Source organism: Phalaenopsis equestris, unplaced genomic scaffold (assembly GCF_001263595.1).
Source record: "Phalaenopsis equestris unplaced genomic scaffold, ASM126359v1 Scaffold000226, whole genome shotgun sequence".
Classification (NCBI taxonomy): domain Eukaryota; kingdom Viridiplantae; phylum Streptophyta; class Magnoliopsida; order Asparagales; family Orchidaceae; genus Phalaenopsis; species Phalaenopsis equestris.
Genome location: NW_018164668.1, coordinates 1,986,304 through 2,000,368, shown reverse-complemented (window position 1 = coordinate 2,000,368; position 14,065 = coordinate 1,986,304). Strand labels below are relative to the sequence as shown.

Sequence of the window (14,065 nt, the reverse complement as noted above, 5' to 3'; positions counted from 1 at the left end):
TATATATATATATATATATTTAAAGCTAAAATTTCTTATTTATACTTATAATATTTTAGTATCATAAACATATACTTGAAAGGTTTAATTGATTTATAAAAAGTTAATAAATAGTAATGATGGTATTTTGATATAATGTAATAAATACGAAAATATATGTTTTTCATATATAAATCCATAAGAATTGTGTGGTATGAATGTAAAAGCCCCAAATAAGAGATTTACTTTTTTCTTTTAAAGCCCGCCTTTTTTGGGCTCCATTGGCCTCCCTCCTGAGATGGCTGTTTATTGTACGTTAAGAAGCCCATTTATAAAACGGGCATTATGCGCCTATTGGATTGGGCTCCTTCTCCAAAACATAAACATGATGTGCTTCTAAGAACTTCCACTTAAGAAGATGTGACGTGCTCTTCCGTTGAATTCACATGAACTCGTTTGAACTCACCGAGCACCTCCGCCGAGCTTGCACGTACTCGCCAAGCCTTTTTTCTGAGCTCGTCTGCACTTCTCAAACTTCACCATTAGGATCATTTATTTATCCTTCAGTGTCTCCGACATGGTAGGGACATGGCAGAAGGAAGAAGACTCTAACCCACCATTATCCACGCCCATTTACAAGTCATCAGACATCTATGACAATATCTTTTCAACAATGAATATCAATAGGTTACGTACAATACGACCTATACTATAACATTTATTATTTTTTTTTTCTATAGCCATGTGAGGGAAATGGCACCTTATGAGAGATAAAAGGATGGCAAAGTGAGAGGGGAAGATGGATCCTAGAAATAGGGTTGTGAGTTTAGCTCGAATATATTTAATCGCTAAAAAATTGATACAAATTTTGTCTCGGATCGAGATCGGATCGGACTAAACTAGCCAAGTACGAGACAATTTTGGATCCAATTTTTTTCGAGCAGATTTTTGAGTCTACCCCAGCTCACCTCAAAACACTATCGCTAACAGCTTCACTGATGTCGGGGCTGTGAATTTAACAAATGTAGCTCGAAGATCATTAATCACTCAAAATTTGATTCATATACAAATGGCCCGATCTACAAGCCAAAATTTTGGATTGAACTTTTTTCGAGCCAACCCAAACTCGGCTCGGAATCGGATCATTAACATTCGTACCAAGAACTCTCTACCTCTCTATTCATCTGACGTGGTCTCTTCTGAATTATATGAATTCGTGAACTATAAAGAATTCGACGTCCTAAAAGCTTCAACGTATATGTATTCACGTATCAAAATCTAAACTTACACTTTTTTACATTTTTTGTGAAGTTTAGTTGCTTTATATATAAATTCATAAAAATTGAGTGGTATGCATTTCCGCATACATATTCTAACGATTCTAAAAGTAACTATTATAAATATTAATATTAAATTAAATATAATTAATATTAAATAATTATTATATATTTAATTTTAATGAGGATAAAATCTTCAATGTGTTATATAATATTTAAAAATTGACAATAAAAAAAAACTAAAATTGGAAAAAACTTATTTCATAAAATCCTCAAATTAACTATCAAATTATTATTTCCTCCTAAAAATTTCCCATTATTTACAATTCATAAGAGACAAAAATAAAAAAAAAAACCCTCCTATTTGTGTACATAAATATTAATATTTTAATATTACAAAACAAATAAATAAATAAATAAAATAAAATAAAAAGCCCTGATTTGTAAATACTGAATAAAGGGAGGACTCAGTTCTGAATACTATTGGTTCCTCCACTGGGTCCTGAAGGCGGTATTCTTCCTCTCGGGAGAAGGTTAAGTAAAAGTGGTCCGTACTTTTCCTCTAAGCTCTGTTTGCCGTCCGACGGCCGGGATTTCTCTGCCGGCGAGAGTTTCTGCTGCTCCTCCTTCACAGGCCTCGCTGTTATGGCCACCAAGTAGAAGGCAATGAGACTGAGAAATAAAAATTGAAGCTTTGCTCTTCTCATGCTGAACTGATGAAGAGAGAGAGAGAGAGAGAGAGAGAGAGAGAGAAAAGAGAGAGAAGAGAGAAGAGAGAAGAGGGAGAAGAGGAGAAGGTCGATGCAAGCAAAGAAAAAGGGAGGGACGGAGGGTTGATTGAGCCATTTATTATGTGGAGCTATTTGATATTATTTTAATTTGAATTAGCTTACAAAATTCATAAAAATTATTTCCCTGGTCGTATGTCCGGACGATCGTCTTGATGTAGCCACGCCTCTATGGATAGCAGAGCGCCCTATCTGGACCATCATCCGAACGTACAAGCCTAATTATTTCTCATAATATGACACACACAAACACACACACACACGTGTGTGTGTATGCTTGCGCGCCGCAAGTCTTGGTTTGTTTGTGGCGGAGTCACTGTAAGTCTCCTCAGGTCAAGGGTTCGATCCTACCGTAACGTGGGGGCTCTGGAATTTTAGTCACATGGTGAAGTCACCGTGAGTCTCCTCAGGTCAAGGTTTCCGATCCTACCGTAACGTGAGGGCTCTGAAATTTTAATCACATGCGCGAGCTCTTATCATGAGACCAAAAGGCGAATGAGAAATCAATATTTGAGTCTCTCTCAAATATCAATTTATATATATATATATATTATTTCCTTTTCTTATAACTCATTGCTCCATATGTAATTTTTGAGCATTTACATACACACCGCATAATTTTTTATATATTTATATATCAAACGCAAGAAAATTTAATTTTTACATTTATAACTCTCATCATATCATTTATTTAAATATGAAAAAATATCACTATTATTAATTTTTAGAAAGTAAAATACAACTTTAATTAGTCATTGATTGAGTGGTAAATTGAGTCACTCAATCAAAAACTCAAAATAAAATAAAATAAATAAATAAATAAAAACTATATTATATGGGCACATGACCATACCCTCAATGTGCACATAATCAATACATAATATTTCTAATATGCTTTACTTAGCAAATAAATTAAAAAATAATAAAAATCAAAAATATAATTTGCACAATTAATAAAACAAATATACAAAAATTTAAATTATTTTAATGAAAATTAGATTATGGTCAAAGATAAGTGGGGAAGGTGAGTTATGAGATGCCCATATTTTCAAAATGGTACCTTTCTAAGCTGTGGAAAATTACATCTTTTGACTTTTAGATTGCGTTGTTAAAGTTGTTCAAGCATTCGTGCATCTTTTTTTTTTCTTTTTTTTTTAATTTTTAATTTGCAAGGAAATTAATTCATGTACGCTATCTGTAATTTAATATTTGGTTAGGTATTAGATGACCTAAAGGCCAGATCACGGTTAGGTACAACATGCGCCCAATATATTATATTGATTAAAATGTCAAAAAATGCTCTCTCGTTCCGAGACTCTTTAAATTGGGGCTGAAATAGTCATAGTTGAGAACTACTATAACTCAATTTTAAAGTATTCGAGGACTAAGGGTCCGTTTGAGGAGGCGGTGCGGTGGCGGTGCAGCGCCGCATCGCAATTTTGGTTGTTTAGTTAAACTGTGTTTTGACAGCTTTTTAAAAAAGTTGTCGTTGAAATATGGGTTTCCTCATCTCTCTTGACTAGGTGTTGTGGCAGCTTTTCTAACTGCGGTATGACTAAAAATAAAATAAAATTTATAATATTCACCACAGTTTTTTGAGCATTAGATTATTATTTAGCGTCTTCACTCTTGCTTTTTAATAAGTTTTAGCTGCCCCAAACAGATCCTAAGGATATCAAAATGTAAATTCGAAATATTCACTCCAAAATCGCTGTTAAATAGAGTAAAGTGTCAAAATATTCTCCGATTATTTATATGAAGCCGTTTTAGTTTCAGAGTTTATAAAAATGTCAAAACAATCAATAGACTCATTAAATTGGGTCTGAAATGGTCATTGTTGAGGACAATTAGAGCTCAATTTTAAAATATATGTGGACTATTTTGATAATTCTATAAATTATGGGATTAAAACAATCTCATGTAAATAATCAATGACTATAAGAACTCAAATGAGCAAGGATTAAGAGTTATTGAACATATGAGAAATTTGCATACATACCAACACAATACTTATGCATTTATATTTCTGCCACCTGTGCTGCACGCCGCGACTCTTTGCTTGGCAGCTGCGTTGTCAGTCGTGAGTCCCTTGGGGTCAAATGTTCGAGCCCGCCTAAGTGCATCTGTCTTGCAGTACGGGATCGAATGATTAGACACATGAGGTTATTTGGGGGCTCGCATCATAGACTCCGGCCAATCTAAAAAAAAAAAAAAAATAACCCTGTGGTCTTTTTTTTCCTGTTCATTATTTACATTTGTAGGACTTTGACGTATATTTCTCTTTCAAAAAGGCAGGAGTAGCAATAATTGTGATTTTAGGTTTAAGATTTAAATGTTATGCATCTAAATAAAAAAAGGTATAGTTGTTAGATATGTAAATATATAAAAATTGTGCGGCATGACGATAAAAGCCCAGGAAAGATTTACATACATGCCACTTAATTCATATGTATTTACATATCCAACACCTAAACTTCAATTTTGCATATATTTCATATTATGTATGCATAAAAAAAAAAGGTGTATCTCACATTTTAAAAGTTATAATAGTGATATTCTTGTTTAGCAAGAAAAGAATTGGGCAATATAAATGTTTTAGATGTTAGATGTGTAAATACAAACAAATCGGGTGGTATTCATGTAAATCCCAGTCCTGTTCATTATGAAAGAAGGCTTTATGCAAGTCATGAGCTAAGTGCAATTTCAAATCATTAATCCCATCAACATCATCCCCAACAATAATCGTGTCATCAACATATAATGAAATAAGAATGTGACGGAAAGAGGCTGCGCCTGACGAAGAAAGCAAAATCATATGAATTGTGATAGAACCCAAACGGAGCAATGACGATAGCGAACTTCTCAAACATGGCTCGAGAATTTTATTTAAGCCCACAGAGAGCTTTCTTTCATTTGCAAAGGCGGCACCGTGTACCCTTCTTCTTGAAGATCACCATTTAAGAATGCATTTTTGACATCCGTCTGAAAAATGGACCATTAACATATAGACACTACTACGATGAGGGTTTTGAAAGATGGTAAGATTTGCAACTGGAGCAAACATTTCCTCATAAGACATGCTCACTATTGTGAGAACCCTTTAATAACCAAGCGAGCTATGTATTGCTCATGGACTCATTAGAATTGGTTTTGATCTTATAAATCTAGAGAGAACCAATGGCATGTTTCTTAGAAGGAAGAGGAACAAGGTCCCAAGTACCTCTCTCATGCAAAGCAGAATATTCATCTGCCATTACCTACTGCCAAAGTGGATTAAGAACAACCTTTCTATATGAAGAGGGCTCTGAGAGCTAGTGAATAGAGGTCGGAAGAGAGGAAAGAGAGACTGAATACATAGAATAAACAAAATTAGGGAACTTAGTGGACTTATGAACATGTTGAGGGTTGCAAGGAGAAGGATATGCAATCACAGTAAAACCTTGGGAGGTCGCAGGGGCAAGAGAAGAATCAGTGAAAGTAATAGAAGCTATAGAGTTAAATCATCTTTGCATGAGTCAACAAGAGAGATAGGATTTCTATGATATGGAGCAACATCAGTGTCAACGAAGAAGGGATTAATAAGACTAAGGTGAAACTTCTTAAGAACGTGTGTGCCCGACATACTAGAGTAGAAGAGAATATGCTCAAGAAACACAACATGGTAAGCAATGTAGAGCTTTTGAGAAATGGGATTGTAACAATCACATCCCTTTTTATCTTCACTATAACAAAGAATGACACAACGTGTTAAGTGAGATTTGAGTTTACTACGTTTTAATGAATGCTTGAAACATATGATGAATGTCTAGATAATTAAAAAAGTTATTTATAAGATAAATCATCAATAAATGAAACTTTTATACCTTTTATAATAAGAATAGATAATTCTCACACATCATAATGAATTAAATCAAATAGCGCGAGAGAAGTAGAAGACTTTTATAAAAGAGCAAAGCAAAAAAGTTAGCCAATTTAACAATATGAAACATCTCAAGTTTAAAATTTTCCTAACGCTTCTCTAGGAGCCAAATACTTTAAATGAGAAGCACAATCGTGCCCAGGATGAGAATACCATAAAGAAAAGCTAGAAGAAGAAATTAGACGAAAATAAGACAACTTAACACAAGAAGTTGCAACATTTGGAATTCTCAGCTCATCAAAAATGTATAATTCCCCTTGCTAAGCTTTATCCCAATCAACTTCTTGGAATGCAAATCTTGCACATGATAAGAGAAAGAGGAAAATAAAACTGAGAAGCCAAAGTCACACAATTGACCAACATAGACAATATTGAAGTAAGATTTGGAATATAATATACATATGACACAGATACTTGATTTGAGTAGATAGAACCAACATCTGTTAATAACACTTAGGTACCATCAACAGTCACGACAGACACAAAAGTTACAACATTTAAAAATATAGAAGAACTAAGAGCAGTTGACATATGATGTGAAGTGCCAGAATCAAGAACCCATATAGAGGAAAATATACATGACTTGCTGCTAGAAGGCAAACCTATATTTGAAGGGCAGACGTAGGACATGGCTGAGAAACAAGGAACTCCTGGAATTGCTCGTTGAGTGAGGCAATGATGGCATTGCAAGATTCATAGCTATGAGAATAGAGCTTCAACTCATGGGTAAGTGAGTAGTAGGTGGAACAATTATTGCTACATAACCAGAAGGTAACAGAGGTTTGAATGATTGATTTTGTGATTGTTTGTTTGGTTTCCAAGATGAAGTTTGTTGAGATTATTGCATTTGATTCAATAACTTTGGACATTGAGTCTTCCAGTGACCATTTTGCTTACAAAAGTTGCACTTGTCAATGCTAAACTTCGCCTTATTCTAATTGTTGAGAAGAGGTTTAGTAGGAACCATAAATAAATGGAGTAGGAGCCATAAATATTTCCTTTCCAACATTTCCTTTGTTCGCTCGAGACTTCAAATGAATCTCTAGCCAACAACACATTAACCAACGATTCAACTTAAGGAAGGGGTTTGTGATGCAAAATTGTGCCATTAAGCCCTTCAAAATCATCCTAAAGAACTATAAAAAATTGAACCAAATGTTGTTCTTCTACACGAGCATTATAAGATGCAAATGCTCATACATCTGCAAATTCAGTAAGAGCAATGATGATCATAAAGATTATACATAGCAGAATAAAATTTTTGAATACTCATGCAATTGTGTAATTTTTTTGAAGGGTCTGAGTATCTATCTCTAATTGGTACTATTTTACAAGATTAGACCGTGTATATAAAAGCCATTTTATACATTGCTCTAATTAAACACCTATAGATTGTAAGGCATACTTGTTGGTCGATGTTAAAATTTTTGAATTAAAGGCATCCCAAAGTTCCAACTGCTTCACAAATCTCTCATCTTTCTCATTTATGGGCTTAACAACAGTTCCAGTGGCAATCCCACATTTGTTTACCCTTTATAAAATTTCTCATGACATAACTCCAATACATATAATTCTACCCATTTAATTGCATACTAATATATTGAAGATAGTCATCTTCTTTTCACTCGTCATCGTGATAAACAACAAATACCCAAACAACACTAGAAAGCAAAATAAGGAATAAGAGAGACAAATACAAATACCAATTGGATGAAACATAATATTGCAAGTTGAAGGCTACTAAAACTAGCGAGGCTGAATGATGATGAATCAAGGTTTTACAAAGACTAATCAGACTGTGCAAAAGAGAATCAGGCACGATAGAAAAAAAAAAATTTCAGCCCTTTGCCTCAAACCCGAGAGAAGTAGGGGCTAGGTTTTCATATTGCAAACAATAACAAGAATAAGTTACAAATTAATTATATCAGCAAAAAAAGGGGAAAAGAAACAACCAAGACTAAACTATCCTTATATAATACTACTACTTGTATTAAATATAATATTCATAGTGATTTTATGAGCCAACTTCATCAGCTAATTTGTCAAATTTAAGTCGGTTATAACTTAACTCATTAGCTCATGAGCTCTCTAGTTTAACTATATACGAATATGAAATATATTCAAAACATATATTAAAATTCAAAACTTTGAACATAAAATTGTCAATAAAAAAAAATCCATTTTCCACTTCCTAATTAAGTTTTTGTTATTACACTGCTTAACATAAGGCCAAAAAAAAAAAAAACAAAACAAGTTTAAGCCATTAATAATAAGCCTAATATCCACACTAAGGTAATCATAACTATGGCACTTAGATTATAAATGAATGATGTATTTTGTCTATGTCATTCAATAATAACAAAATTACTATCTATTTTTCGTTATCACAACCTATTATTTTATTCAACCACCCGGATCCTCATCATAGAATGCCTGCCAAGCCACCACCTAACCTCAACTACCCCCTCATCATTATATATATATATATTATATATATATATATATGACTCTGATGATAACTCTGAATAATTTATTTTTGGTATGGATTGTGGTTGAGTGCGGCAGGGTGAAGATAATTGTGATATTGCTTCACTCTTGAAGGAATATATTGCATGAATATAATATAAGTCTATACGTGCATGTCTTAGTACAAGCAAAAATTATTTCTTCGCTTTGAATATAAAATCTTCCAATTATTGTATATTCTCCACTCGGATTATATAAAAAAGAAATAATTGATGTTCCCAAGGTTATATATATATATATATATTTACATACATACGACTCAAATTGTAAATATTTACATATCTGACATCTAAATTTCATTTAGCGCATGATAACATCTTATATATGCATGAAAATGTGTATTCATTTTATTTTTAAATTGAAATGGTAGTATTTTTTTATGTGATATGAATGATTTCGGTTTTAGATTGTAAGTACATAGGAGTTTGGGAGTTATGAACGTATTCATTTCAGTTTGGGGTTACAACTGATTTGATATATTTAAAATATAAAATGAGATAAATATCTTATAGGGTAAATATGAACAATTTGATTGCATGCAAGATTTTATAATGATGGAATATTCATCGGTTTTTCTTTTTCTTTTGGTTTCTTTAAGAGGGTAGTTTGAAAACCCTATGATATAATAAAATTCCCTCAGGGATTCCTAACCACACACACACACACACAAGAAAATATTACATCATGACTCTATATGTAGAATTACGTGCAGAGTCCAATAAAATCACGCCCCCGTGACAGTGACAGAAACAAATAAAATATGTCTGATGACACGAGAGAATATTCATCCAATGTTACTCATGTGTTATTGTGTATTATTCAAGTGTTATTAATGTGTTATTGTGTTATTATAACACTGAGAATATTCCCAAAACACAATAACACTTGAATAACATACAATAACACCTGAATAACACAAAATAACACGCATACAATAACACCCATACAATAACACCTGAATAACACAAAATAACACGGAGAATATTCCCTTATGCTACCGGGACGATTTTTTTTTTCACCTCCACGTGATGTGATTTCATTAGACTCCACACGTACGTGCGGAGTATTGATGCAATATTTTTTCCCCACACACACAAATTACAATAAATAATATTTGTATCGGTGATTTTAGAAGACTACCACAACAGTTTAAAATGATTTGCAGTGATTCAAAACCGCTGCAAAAATCATCGTCATTGATTTCTGCCAAACATTTTGTAGCTGTTTTTAGACCGCCACAAAAAAACCAAAAAGTTAATGGCGATTTAAACCGCTGCAACTGTTGTTTCTGCGACGGCTTAAACTTACAGATCTTTTTTTTTTTTTAAATAGTTTCTATTTTTATGTTTCTCACCTGCTTCTGAGGTATGTTTGGGACTTCAAGCCACACAAAAACGGAATTTAATTGATTTCTATGCAATACAAATACTATTTCAAATGCAGGCTCATACAAACAAATTAAACAAATTAAAATAATGATAAAAATATATATAAAAAAAAAACTATATTTTGAAAAACTAACTTTGTTCATGAAGAACATACCCACTTCATCAGCAACATTTTCAGTAGGAAGTACAAGAAACTACACAAGCTTTGAAGCACCATACGTAAAGGCACTGCGTATTCTGCAAAAATTACCTGCAAGATGAAAAACAATTGGCAATACGTCTGCTAAATGTCCGATAGAAAAGAGAGGCTTCATCATAAAATTGAGGAAAATCACAGAGCAAGAGAATCTAACCTTGTAACCGTGGTTCCCGGATTGGAAGCAATATCAACTGGTAGAGTTGAAAAATGTAAACTATAGTTGCATTTGAATGACACAATTGCAAAGAATAATAAGCTTTCCTCATTCAACACATTTAATGATAGTATTCAAAGAGAAAATAAATAATGATACTCTAAATATAAAGTTTTGACTCACTTCAAATTCTAAATTAAATAAAAATGTTGCTGAAATACAAATTAAACATACCCTGCCTCAATTTCTGAATAAAAAATTAGCTTGTGAGTTTTCTCCACTTGCATATACTGACAGAGGTACTGAGTTAGCAGGCAAATTAAACATACCCTGCTTCAATTTCAGAATAAAAAATTAGCTTGTGAGTTTTCTCCACTTGCCTATACTGACAGAGGTAATGAGTTAGCAGGCATTCCTTCTGTGAAATGTGCAGGAGGGACACGGTCGTTCCAGCAAATGTTAAAAAATATTTTCAATTTTCGAAAGAGAAACAAATCCTTCAACACACCAGCTTCATACAGTATTTACCTCACATTTATGGAGCATTTACATACATACCATTCGATTCCTACGAATTTAACACCGAAACCTTTCATATGTATGTAAATACATAAAAATTAAGTGGTATGTATGTATGCAAATCTTTCTTAAAATTCAATGAAATTATCAAAAGAAATGAAATAAAAACACCCCGAAACAAAAACAAAATCAAAATCGAGCTTTAAAGTCATGACTTTAATGATGTTAACAAGAGCATCAGGTTTTAATTATAATTTTAAAGATTTGAGTTTGAATTAAATTTAAGGCAATTTTACGTATATGATTGATTACCTAGTCACAAGATACGTAATTGATGAAATAGGACAATAAATAATAATGCAATAAATATATTATTGAAGCCTTCTATCAATTCAACTTCAGCTTAAAGCCATGCAATAGCCGTCAAACTTCTGCACAGATCTTGAGTTTTAAGCGTTAGATATAAAAATATATAAGAATTGTGTGGAATGTATGTAAATTGGCCCAACTAATAACTTTCTTGCATCATATTTGAGATCTTGCTATCGTTTGCTAAGGTTTCCTGCTAAGGGTGATGATTTCATTTCCAGCCATGGGTTTGGAAAGTATTAAAAGCACATGTAATTGGGATCTTTATCCCCCAATCACCTTTTATGTCGCAATGTTGTTGTTCTAATCCTAGTGCAAATTATATAAACTTTGTTCCAATTATTTGGATCAACTTCAAAATTATCTTTAACATTCTTTACAACAGCAACTTCGTTCCAATGATTTGGATCAAGTTCAAAATTATCTTTGACATTTCTTGGAACAGCAACTTTGTTCCAATGATTTGAATCAACTTCAAAATTATCATGTAGCGAGTGGAGCCAAACACCCCCTAATTCGTATAGGAATTACCAAAGGTTTTGCGTAGCATCCAAATCCAAGCATCAGCATTTAATTACAAATGAATCAAAGAAGACTTACATGCATACCACTCAATTCATATGTATTTGCATATCTAACACCTACAATTCCTTACTCTGCCTAATTGATGAGATTTGAGAGAACCCGAGTCATATGGAAAAGCAACATGCAACTACCAATTATTTGGATCAACTTCAAAACTATTTTTGACAAATAGAAGCCAGAAGCATTAAACTTTGTTTTGAAAATATATCAAATGAATTTCTTACCAAAAAATTTAAAATATGTCATCATCAAACCATTCTTAAAAAAAAAAAAATCAAAATATGTACAACAATAGGCCAAAAACATAAAACCAAATAATTAAAGCACATCAAGTTTCAGTATTTCCAAAAAACTTTAAGGATTTCCTACAAACAATTAGTAAAATGAATAAAATTCTTACCTCACATAGATCTCCAGGCAACATGAACTAATTGAGTTTTTCTCTTTCTGCAGAAAAAAAACAAACAAAAAGGATCATAAAAATAAAAAACTTTAATTATCTATCCAATTTCCTCTCTATTAGAAGTTATACCATAATCATAAATATCTCTGAGTTTTGCTCTTATAACAAAATTCCAATTTTGATTTTTGGGATCTTGAATGTACAACACCAGCTCCACTTGAGAAGAGAAAACAAATGGATCATGCTCTCTTTTTTCAACAGTATGAACTAAACATGAGAAGTTCACTAAAGTCAGTCCAAATTAGTCTTTCTTCATCCCAGTAGCATTAGTATTCGCCCAATCATATTTGAACAAGACAACCCGAAATAAGTCGGAATAACAAATATCAATAATATCATTGACTCGCCCGTAGTAATTGAAGTCACCAACTTCCGCGGTGTTCACAACATCGTAGTTTTGATTTCTCTTATTACCATCCTAAGATTTGATATAAAATTTATTACCATTTATGTAAAATCTCTTATATCACTGTGCAACCTTATTAGAACCATTTGCAAGGGTCATAATTTCATTCGTTAAAGAAGAATCATTGACTATTTTAATCTGGAATGAATAAAAAGTTTCATTAAAAAAATATTTAGGTTTCGACGAATAATCAATATGTTAAGAAACTTACTTCTTGTTGAACCACTCATGGAATCTTTCATTCAAAAGCTTCTCAATTTCTGTAAGAGTAAAATTTATGTGTTTATGTATCTTTCTTTGCTCACTAGCAATAAGGACAACTATATATAATGATATATTATCACAATGGCAAAGCATATATCCATGAGCTTGTACTAAGGATTTTTTAACTAAGATAAAAGTTGTAATTTTTTCCAATGAAATTACCCCACTGCAAAATTTATAATGTAGTGCTCCTCATTTAATAACAACTTTGAACTCGTGGGCATATGAGCTATCTGAGATCTCTCTAAATATTTAGAACAAAAATATATTCCTTCATCCATTATATATCCTCTGTAATTGATCCTTCGGGTGGTGCCTTATTTCCAGCATAATCCTTAAGCACCGAGAAAATCTGTAAATTATATTTTTAACATAAGTAACTCCAGTTAAATTGACAAATAAAACTTAAATTTTTTACATTACCTCTCAAATGGACACATCAACTTTTAATGCATAGAACCACCAAGTTTGATCTCTTCAACTAAGTGAAGGAGCAATTGAACCATGATTGTGAAAAAAGAGGGGAGGAATTACTTTTCCATCTTACAAAAAGTCAGAACAATATCACTCTGAAGTTTCTCTAACCCAATTAGATTGATTACCTTAGAGCATAAAGATTTCAAAAATCGTGAGGTCTCAACAGTAACACCAATAATTTTTTCTAAGGAGCACAAAGTTTAAATGCAATTGGTAGAATATCTTCAATAAGCACATGATAGTCGTGACTCTTTAGACCTACTATCTTGTAGTCATTTATTTTAATAAATCTAGAAATATTTGATGCATATTCTTGTCGGCACTATTTTTGATGTGAGGTTTGCCCGTAAGAAGCTGCCGGTCATCGGAATTGAAATCCCGTTGCCCGCTTCGGAAGGAAGTTTTTTTAAAAAATTTAGTTTTGAAAAAGATGAAGTCAAACAGACCCCATAATTTTCATAGTTTAGATGAAAGAGCGCTTTACCTCAAATCTTGTATCTATCCCGAAGGATGAACACAAGAGTTAAGGGTGAGACTCGATCAAATAAACTAAAGAAAACTATGACATCCGTTTGGTCTGCGAAAACAATGTATTGGCCGACAAGTTCCCTTATTTAATATAAAGGATTAAATAGGGTTTATATTAAGTTAGGTTCAGACATGCTTCCTATAAGGGCAAGCCCCTATAGTTAATTACATTTTAAATGACCAAAGTCACCTAAGAAGACTCTCGATAAAAATCAGGAAATATT

The 14,065-nt window shown here is 32.6% G+C and overlaps 1 protein-coding gene across 2 annotated transcripts in view; it reads right to left on the bottom strand.

The window, feature by feature from the left end:
* Positions 1 to 1,693: 1,693 nt before the first annotated feature.
* The window catches only part of LOC110023626 (mannose-6-phosphate isomerase 2-like), a 62,332-nt gene continuing 49,960 nt past the window's right edge, over positions 1,694 to 14,065 (bottom strand). Inside the window, exons 6-10 of one of the 2 annotated variants that reach the window (XR_002293926.1) lie at positions 12,104 to 12,150; positions 10,231 to 10,290; positions 10,032 to 10,127; positions 4,044 to 4,242; positions 1,694 to 1,896 (exon numbers count right to left, since the gene is read on the bottom strand). The gene's annotated coding sequence lies outside the window, so the exon portion shown is untranslated. The remainder of the gene's footprint in view (positions 1,897 to 4,043; positions 4,243 to 10,031; positions 10,128 to 10,230; positions 10,291 to 12,103; positions 12,151 to 14,065) is intronic. The other variant, XR_002293925.1, reaches the window with a different exon arrangement.